The sequence below is a fragment of the Sesamum indicum genome, unplaced genomic scaffold (genome assembly GCF_000512975.1).
Source record: "Sesamum indicum cultivar Zhongzhi No. 13 unplaced genomic scaffold, S_indicum_v1.0 scaffold00139, whole genome shotgun sequence".
Taxonomy (NCBI): Eukaryota; Viridiplantae; Streptophyta; class Magnoliopsida; order Lamiales; family Pedaliaceae; genus Sesamum; species Sesamum indicum.
This window is the reverse complement of record NW_011628057.1, coordinates 299,553-309,770: the sequence shown is the minus strand read 5'-3', so window position 1 is coordinate 309,770 and position 10,218 is coordinate 299,553. Positions and strand designations below refer to the sequence as shown.

Sequence of the window (10,218 nt, the reverse complement as noted above, 5' to 3'; positions counted from 1 at the left end):
GAATCTAATTAATAAATAAAATAGAAAAGATTTTTATTTTATATAAACAATAAATAGACGATAAAATTTTCCAACTTTGTTCCCCCACCATTTATCAATAGCAAAATGATAACTATAAATTTTAGTTAAGTGACATTTTTAACTAATAAATGGTTATTCACACAAAGAGATATTATAAACTATCAGTAATTTTAATCATACAAGTTGGATTAATTATTAGTTGAATAATTTATCATTACAATTATTAAAACATATAATTTTATATGGAGACTCAGTAAAAAAGGTAAATAAAAATTAAATAAGCGAGGTTTATGTAAATAGATAATAAATAAAGGGTGTAGATTTTAATTAAATATCAAAATACCAAAAACTTATATTAATTATTTAAGTTATATTTTATTATAAATAATAAAAAATTTAAAAAATATAAATTATCTTTACATTATTTTTAAAAAATAATTATTTTTGGTCTTCTTCCAACGACGAGGGGCGACTGGGCACTACCCGCCTCCTTATTGCAGGGCGAGCTCACTAACACCTTTTATACGGAGGAGTGACGGCGACGTCACTCAGATAATTATATATATATGCTGTAGAAGTTTGGGAGTAACAGTTTCGCCACCCATGGGCACATTTGATATATATATATATATATATATATATTATAGTATATGTATGATTATATAAAAATGTAAAAAGTATATTTTAATTACATAAAATTTGAATCGTCCCTTTCTCAATGGTTATAACACCTCATGTCAACATTTTGAAAAATAAAAATGGAATTTGCTCATTTTTTTAACGCATGGGGAGTTTTGAAAACATAGAAAAATTTAGAGCAATTAATCCTACAACAAAAAATATTTTCAATTGTGACAAACATAAGAAAGGACATATAAGTTTAATAACTATCATATATTAGTGCTATAGTTAATTTTTATATTTATCACTTTTAATTAATTATTATAATATTACTCAGATTTACCCACATATAAGATTCTTCGTAGAGGTATCTATTTGATACAAAATAAATTTATAATAAATAACATATTTCAAATAAAAGTTTATAGAATTTTTATAGAAATTTTATCAAACATGTGTCTCTATTTTTTTAATTAAATTTTATTTTCAATAACATATAGACCAGACTAAAACAAAATAAGGGCTGCTAAATATATTTTTTTTAAAACTGGAAATATGTTATGATTATAAAAAGTAACAGAAAATTTGTATTTGAGATAAATTTTATAAAAAATAGTGTAGTAAATAATCTAATTTTTTAAATATAAATAAAATTTAAATAATAAATTCTTATAATCATGATTAATACACATGAGATTTTAAAGAATCTGACTCATAAATAAGGAAAAATATCACTTTTGGTCCCACTAGATAGAACTCTTCTCACTTGCAGTCCCACGCTTTACGTGTTCAACACCTTTAGTCCCAAAACCCTATTTTTTTAACAGAAATGGTCCTATTTCGTTAACAACTAACGGAAACGGCACGTGACAAGTCATGTGCCGTTAGTGAACTGGAGCAAAATAGCACTTTTGGTCCCACTAGATAGGGCCCTTCTCACTTGCAGTCCCACGCTTTACGTGTTCAACATCTTTAGTCCCAAAATCCTATTTTTTTAACAGAAATAGTCCTGTTCCGTTAACAACTAATGAAAACGGCTTGTGAGTTGTCACGTGCAAAAACAAAGACCAGGCTTGTGTTCAGTTCTTTTAGGAAAAAAAGGGTGCTAAAAAAATATTTTTTTGCTATTTATATATGTAAATCATCCACAAACACCACACAATATTTTCATCTTTTTTTCATCACTTAATCTTGAGAGCAATGCAAAAGATGTCACAAACATCTCAAAATACTTCAAATATTGAATGCTATTGTAATAGTGAATTATGTGTAAAAGGATGTTCTTATATATTACTAGATGATCTTTCAGTAATGGTGAATTATATATAAAAGGACTAATGGATATGCCTTTTTTGCAAGTAATTATAATTTATGTTGTGTTTAAATGTGTAAGCATAAATCCTGAAAGTAATAAAAACGGAAACTAAAATTGCACAAAAGCACTAAATTGCAAAAAAATAGAAAATATACTCAAATTCACTGATTTTGATTATTAATAAAATGTGCTGTAAAGTGCAACTTTCCATGCTAAAAATCTGCCAAATACTACCACTTTACAAACCTAAAATGTACCAAAACATCCCAAAACACAAAGCCCTTTGATCATTCGCACTGGTCGTATCAGAAAACTCAAAAGCGATTCTGGTGCCCGGACAACAGGAAACAACGCTGGAACAAACCGTCAGAAGTCCAATAGTCATGCCTTGAAATACCTCTTAACTTCTGCAAAAAGGGCAGTTGATGTTTTTGCAGCGATTTTCTTTCAACAGAAGAAGGCTGATTCCAAGTCCGTTAGAGATTCAGTTCCTTCCAACACAATTCACTATCAAGCTGCAGAAAGTTGTAAGTCAATGCGTGTGACTCACTGATGGTACCTTCTTTTCTCAGCCCTGATCCTATTTCACCATGTCTTAAGTACGCTTGTAATATTTGCTTCCAACTTTGTTTTTGGAGATTCAGTGATTGGATTGTCTCTGATTGCATATTCATTCAATACTTCTGCTGCTCGTGGCATTAGGAAGTCATTGATATCGAGGTTTTTACTTATGACGGATCTCCAGAAATTGACACTGCACTATCCCAAATTACTTTATCATTTGAAGAAATCCGCAAGGCAACAGGAAATTTCTCTCCAGCAAATGAGATTGGTGAAGGAGGTTTCGGAACTGTATACTAAGGGAGACTTGAGAACGGGACCTTTGTTGCAGTAAAGCGTGCAAAAAAGGTAAGAAATCAACAAGACTGATTTTTAGTACTCGTCTGTTGTGTTGTCTCTCTCAATAGACTTTCGTCATATGAATTTGTTGGTGAGAGGGAAGATAAATGTGGGCTGCCAACTTGCACATCATTTATCACTACCTAACGCCTTTGACATGATAAAATGACAAAATAATGTTGACAGGAACCTTATGATCAACGCCTATCAGCAGAGTTCAAGAATGAAATACTTGCCTTATCAAAGATTGAGCACCTGAGTTTGGTAAGATTTTATGGGTATCTTGAGCACAAAGACGAGAGGCTTATTGTCGTTGAATATGTCAGCAACGGGAGCCTTCGTGAACATTTGGACGCTAGGTTAATCAGCATTTCACCAAGCAGCCTAATGATGGTATCAGTTGTTTTTCAGACTTAAAGCCAAGTAGCATGTAAATGATTTTAGACGATAGCTTGACAAAAATATTTCAGTAATATGAATATTAAATCTATTCTTTTTGTTTGTTCTGATCCAAATGAAGGGCAATGGCTGCGCACTGAACAATAGAAATCACTTTACATCTCAGCTGATCATTTTCTGCTGCAGGGACACGTGGAAGTGGGCTGCAATCGAAATAGCTCATGCCATTACCTATCTTCACACGTATACCGGTAAAATCACATGTCTTCAATCTATATATCAGAGCGGGAAAATTGCAATTTTCGTCCAGTTTCGTAGGGGTGGTGGCGTTTCCAGTCCAGGTCTTTTCAAAAATAGAATAGTAGAATAGTAATTAAAAAAAATTGGCAATTTTAGAACAAATTACCTTAAATCAGCCGGAATTGTGCACGTGAGCATCTGAAAATTGGGGCAAGCTTACGTGTAAAAAAAAAAAAAAAAAAAAGGGGGGCAAACATGATGTGGCAAAGCTGACGTGGAAAAAAAGTCCACGTCAGCTTTCCCATTAAAATCGCTCTTTTTGTTTTGCAAAACGCATTCACAGCTTACCCCTAATCTTTGCAAGAACCCTAGTTCGCTTACCCCCAATCTTTGCCACGCAAGAAAAAATTCGCTCCCAAGGCACGATTTAAAGAGAAATTGAGCAAGGAATTGAAATGAGCAGCGTTTCATCTCTTGTCGATTGCTATTGTGGAAAGAGGGCAGTGCTTCGGACCTCATGGACTGAGATCAATCCTGGAAGGAGATTCCATTCATGTAAAACTACAATGTAAGTTTGTTTTTCTTTTTTGTTCATCTCCACTTTGCTGAATTTTCTCCTCATTATATTTTTCTTATTTTCTTAACTGATTGTAGATGGGTGGGTGTGGTTTTTTTTATTAGGAGGACCCTCCAATGTGTAGAAGGGCGAGTACAATTATCCCCGATTATTGCGTAAGAAGAATGAAATGGAAGCTCAAACTTTGAAACTAAATTTCAGGCATGGAAGACTTTGGAGACTGACAGTTGTTTTGTTGGTTGTTTGCATAATGTGCATTTGGGTGAGTGTTGGATTGTGTTCGAAGAAGCAACAAAAAAAATTGTAGGGTGTAGAAGATGAAGAAGATGGTTAGGCTTAATAGGGTGTAGAAGATAAAGAAGATAGTTAGACTTAGTTCATATTGTACTATGTTTAGCAAGTGTTTGAATGTATTGTATTTGGTATTTTTGAAGTACTTGTATCACAAAATCCATATGTAATCATTTGGTTATGTGTAATGGAATTTTCCCCTGTTTTAATGTATTGTATTGTATTTAATATTTAGTATTTAGTCTTATCTTTCAATTAATTGTATTACAAATTCATATGTTACCATTTGGTTATGTGTAATGAAATTTCTGCACATTACTTTTCCTGCAAGTACCTGGACTATAATATACATACTTTCTGGCAAAATTTCTGCAAACCAAAACTTCAACAATGCAAACAAAAACAGAACACTTAAATACCCCTGCTTCATGGCATTTCACTTCACTTGCACAATGCAACCAATGCAAACAGAAAACAGAACTCATAATTTCTGCAAATCATAATTTCTGCCAAAAATTCTTACATTGCAATGTATTTGACTTCATGACATTTCACTACACTTGCACAACCAAAAAACGCTATCCACAAACACTATCCACAAAAACTCCATTCACAAAAACTGATTCACAACACACTATCCACAAAATCTCCATTCACAAACACTATCCACAAAAACTCCATTCCTACCACCACAACACAAAAATTGATTTACAAAAGCAAGTGCACAAAAACTACTTTTGGCCGTGGTCCTCAGAACTTTGGAAAGGCTAGCTAGAAATGTCAACCCACTTTCTCCCATGCTCCTTCACTATTATCTTAGAAATAGGAGCTGTTGGCCTGCTTGAAAAAGAGGGCATGAAACCAGTACCAGTCATTGGAGGAGTGCCCTGATGTTGAGTCTCGGTTGCAATGTCACTTGGGGTCGGAATGACATGTTTGTGTTGGCCATCTGCAATTGTTCGTACATCGTAGGCCCTTGAACACATGGTGGAGTGGGTGTACGGCCAGGTTCTGTCAGTATTTTTGGCTCCACATCATACTACATTGGCTCATGTTGTTCCACAATTGGAGGTAAAATTGGTGGTTGATCATTTACTCCACTATCACTAGTAGGCATAGTCACCTAATTCAATATCATTGAACACACGGTCAACCAATTTGTACAATATGATTAAACACCCATAAAAAAGTGAGCATACTTACCCTATTTGGATCTTCATAGACATAATGTTTCCTCTTCCTTGTAGTGCTTGTGGATGATGAACCTGCCTGAAAATGAAAATTAATATACAAAAAAGTACATTAGTTTATATGTATACAACAGATTATGTATAGAAATAAAAGTGAATATTGAGGTACCTTTGAAAACAATGCATTCATTTCACTCTCATCAAGCCCAGGTTCTTGCATGTCCTTATATAAGACACATCCCTTTGCATTATGCCCCTCTTCACCACATATCTTGCAGTGGTGTTTGATATGTTGCCTTCTGAGTTTAATCTGTTTCTTCTGCTTTTTCTATCCATCTTTTTCTTTACCTTCATCAAGCTCTCTATTTCTTGCTCCAGCAGGTCTTCCAGGACCCCGTCCAAAGTTTGGAGGCAACGGAGGAATGAAGCCTGTCTCAGCCCACAGCATTTCACCACTGATTGGTAGTATAGCAGGTTCATACACTAACTTGTATGTATCCACATTGTAGGATCATTCCCAACTCGAGTGCAGGATCATACATTTGATCTAGATTGAATGCAACAAAATTAGGCCCATTCTCCTCATCATCTGACTGTCTATGCTCATCGAGATCATTCTCACTAGCCACCATATCAATTGATTCATTTTCAGAGTTGTCTTCCTCAGCATCATTTGATCCACTGGCAATACCTATATCATTTTCATTATCTAAAAACTCCATATTTTCTTCAAATATACCCACACCCCCTGCCTCAGTTTCATTGTTAATTTCATCATCCTCCTCACCCCTTGTTTCAGCATTCATGTCATTTCCTCCTCCTACAACTCCCAAAAATACTATGTCATCATCCTCCGCTACTTTAGTTTTCCCCTTCTCCTTCTCCATCACCTTCCCCTTCCCCTTCCCCTTCCCCTTCGCCTTTGTTTTACTCTTTTTCCCCTCACTGGACCAGTTTCAACAGCAACCTCATTAGGTTCTAGAGGCGTATGTTCAATATATACTGTAAATTCTCTGGTTTTCATGTGATCTAAAGCTTGTTCTAGTATGTCTTCATCACTAAAAAATAGTTTAGAGCCCCGATTTTTAATTATGTAAAACCTGATTCCTTCCCCAGAAACCCCACATTTTTCAGCAAACAGTTCAAGATTTTGCCTGTTCATATGTGTCACATTCACATAATCAAATTTCTGTAATTTCCCACCAATGCAAGCTGCAACAGGCATGTTTCTAAGTTCACCCCCATAGAACACAGCTACTGTTATGGATTCTCTTTCAGGGTCTGTAAACAGAGCATAAAAAAAAGAAACCTAAGCAACATAGCAATAACAGCACACCATACCAACACCAATATTATAATAGTAATTTCATGGGGGACCACGTCTCCCCTTTACAAAATAGCAATACAAAAAGAAAAAAAAGAAATAGATACACTCACAAAACGACGAAGAACAGTCATCTTCAGGGGACCATGTTTCCCCTTTTCACAATACCAAATTTAATTCCTTTAAATAATATTCTGAGAGTACTAAGCACAATGCAAGCAAAATAACAAAATAAAATGGAGAAACCACTTACGATAAGTAGGCGGTGGCATATTCAAATGCCTGTCTGTGCGAATGACGACCATCTTCCCACAATTGATTTTACCGCAGTGAAATTTCCTTTCCTTCGTGCTAAAACTCAGTAATCGCGTTTTTAAATCTTTTTCTTTCTCTACAGTTTAGGTATTTGGCTTCAATATTTACCCCTCTTTCTTTACCCTAATCTGTAAAAGAGGGGAGAAGACAACAACAACACGTGCTTCAGACGTGCTGTCTGTTTTCCCTCCAATTCTGTTCATGTTGGCAAGCTGACGTGGCTTTTTTTCCACGTCAGCGATGCCACGTCATGTTCCCCTCTTTTTTTTTTTACGCATAAGCAGTTTCACCGGACACGTCAGCTTCCCCCAACTTTCAGACGCTCACATGCCTCCCTCGTGCACAATTCCGGCTGATTTAGGGTAATTTGTCCTAAAATTGCCAAAATTTTTTAATTATTATTCCACTATTCTATTTTGGAAAAGACCTGGACTGAAAACGCCACTGCCCCTAAGAAACTGGACGAAAATTGCAATTTGCCCTATCAGAGCCTGTATTAGTTTGCAATGGCGACATTTTAATCTGGCAATTAGACTATATCATCTTTATTTTATCCTATCAATATAAATTGATTAACATGCAACTAAGCTATGCATTTGATTGTCGTAGTATCCACTTGTCCTTATCTATTTGATTTCTGTTTTACTCGGGGAGTTTAACATTGTTATTCATATCACAGATCCTCCAATTATTCATAGAGACATCAAAGCATCAAACATGCTCATCACAGAAAAACTCCGAGCCAAAGTGGCTGATTTTGGATTTGCACATTTAGCAGCAGAGGATCCCAGTGCCACTCATATTTCTATACAAATTAAAGGAACTGCTGGCTACTTGGACCCTGAATACCTGAGGATGCACCAACTTACTGAAAAGAGTGATGTGTACTCCTTTGGTGTATTGCTCGTGGAAATGGTGACAGGAAGACATCCTATTGAATCCAAGAGAAGTGCAGTTGAGAGAGTTACAATACAATGGGTGAGTAAAAGGAGGCTAGAATATCAATGTCTCATAATTAAGTAATATTCCTAACTTTATCTTTCTTTCTGCGGTGACAAGATTTTCTCACACTTGAGCGATAATTTTCCCTCTTAGCTACTCGAGCAGCTCTATCAAAATAATGAACGACAATATGCAGTAACGTTATTCTCCTGATGTTATATTTTTTGTCTGAAAGGTCAAGGGACTTGCTAAAAATGGCCGATCAGAAGAGCATGGGACAAAGCATTTTACATTTTTGCTATTCACCACTTCCATCTCCCAGCTCATTCCTCATCTTTGCATTGTTGAAGTCAAATCATGTTATATTTATGTTGAGAAACCAGTTGCTCCTGTTTCTTTATTATACACATTGTACCTGATCTTTATTATAGTTGAAATCTTCATGTTGCATCCTTGCTGACGTAAAATGAATAAGATGTACAGGAAATACTCGTGATAGTGCAAACAATGTCTAAACAAGAATGTGGGATAAATGTATATTTGGTCCTCAAACATAGTCACTAGTGCAATTTTAGTTTTCAAATAATTTAAGATTGTATTTTTTGTCCTCAAATTTTAGCTGTTTTGGCACTTTTGGTCCTTCCATTAACTTTTTCGTTAAACCTAACGATGATTTCATTTAAAGTGGAAAAAATTGCTATTTTTCTTTCATTTTGTGGTGTTTTTCAAGTTGTAATCTAATGCACCCATTTTTCCTATTTTTCTAAAAAGTTCAAAAGAGAATAAACCAAAAAAAAAATAAAATTAAGCAACAAACTTTCTAAATAATCTTAACAAAAAATGTCAATAAATTTTAGAAAATTTGTTGCTTAAATTTATTTTTTTGATTTATTCTCTTTTAAAGTTTGAAGAAAAATAGAAAAAATGGATGCATTGAATTACAACTTGAAAAGCACCACAAAATCGGGACAAAATAGTAATTTTTTCCACATTAATTGAAATTTTCGTTAAATGTAATGAAAAAGTTAATGGAAGGACCAAAAGTGCCAAAAGAATTAAAGTTTGAGGACTAAAATTGCAGCCTTAAGATTGTTTGATGGTTAAAATCGCATTAGTTACTATATTTAATGATAGAAAATGCACTTATTCCAGAAGAATGTTGTTTGATGATTTTTTTTCATAATTATTGTACCATTGACAGAAAGAGATTACCCATTATTTTTCTGAATTAGCATGCAATAGCTTTTCAGATTTCTGTGCTCCCATCTTATCAGGGGAAAACAACAAAAAAAAAGCAATGAGAAAAATCTTAGAGTGGTCTTCCTTTGCAGGCACTGAGGAAGCTAAAAGATGGAGAAGTCGGCGTGGCAATGGATCCAAGATGAAGAAGAAGCTTAGCCTCAATCCAGGCAGTTGAAAGGGTCCTCAAATTCGCTTGCCAATGTCTTTCGCCATCAAGACTATCAAGACCTTCTATGAGGAGATGTGCAGAAATCTTATGGGAGATTCGGAGAGTTTACAGAGAAAATAGCACCACAAGTGCTTCCACTTCTTTTCACTCTGCCAATGTTGTTGAAAGGTATGGAAGTAGCAGCAGACAGAATGCGTTTGGGCTTGTTGAAAGGTATGGAAGTAGCAGCAGACAGAATGCGTTTGGGCTTGAAGAAAGTGAGAGCTTGATGTTTGTTTCTGCATGAGCATGGACTCACATATATCTACTCGCTTCCAACTATCATGCTACAGTTTCTATCATAACCGATTGTATCTATCATATTTGTGTGATTGTGAGACTTTGCCTTGTTTGGTTGTGTTTTCAATTTCAGTTTCAAATTTTAAAACAATGATAAAAGTAAGAACATATTTAGTATATATAATATGTATATATGAATGCATACATCTTTTGATATTCATTTTTAATACCCTTTTGTATCCCCCATTATGATTTGTAATTATAATAATTATGGTGTATTTTGTAACCATAATTTTTGTGGTCTATAAATATCACCATATATTTCATTTGTAAATGGACTTTTGGGAAGAGAATAAGAAAGTGATTTGGAGAAATACATATATTGTTTTCTTT

At 34.6% G+C, this 10,218-nt stretch overlaps 1 pseudogene; it reads left to right on the top strand.

The window, feature by feature from the left end:
• LOC105179300 overlaps positions 1–9,664 on the top strand; it is a 15,028-nt pseudogene extending 5,364 nt beyond the window's left edge.
• The last annotated feature ends 554 nt before the right edge of the window (positions 9,665–10,218 follow it).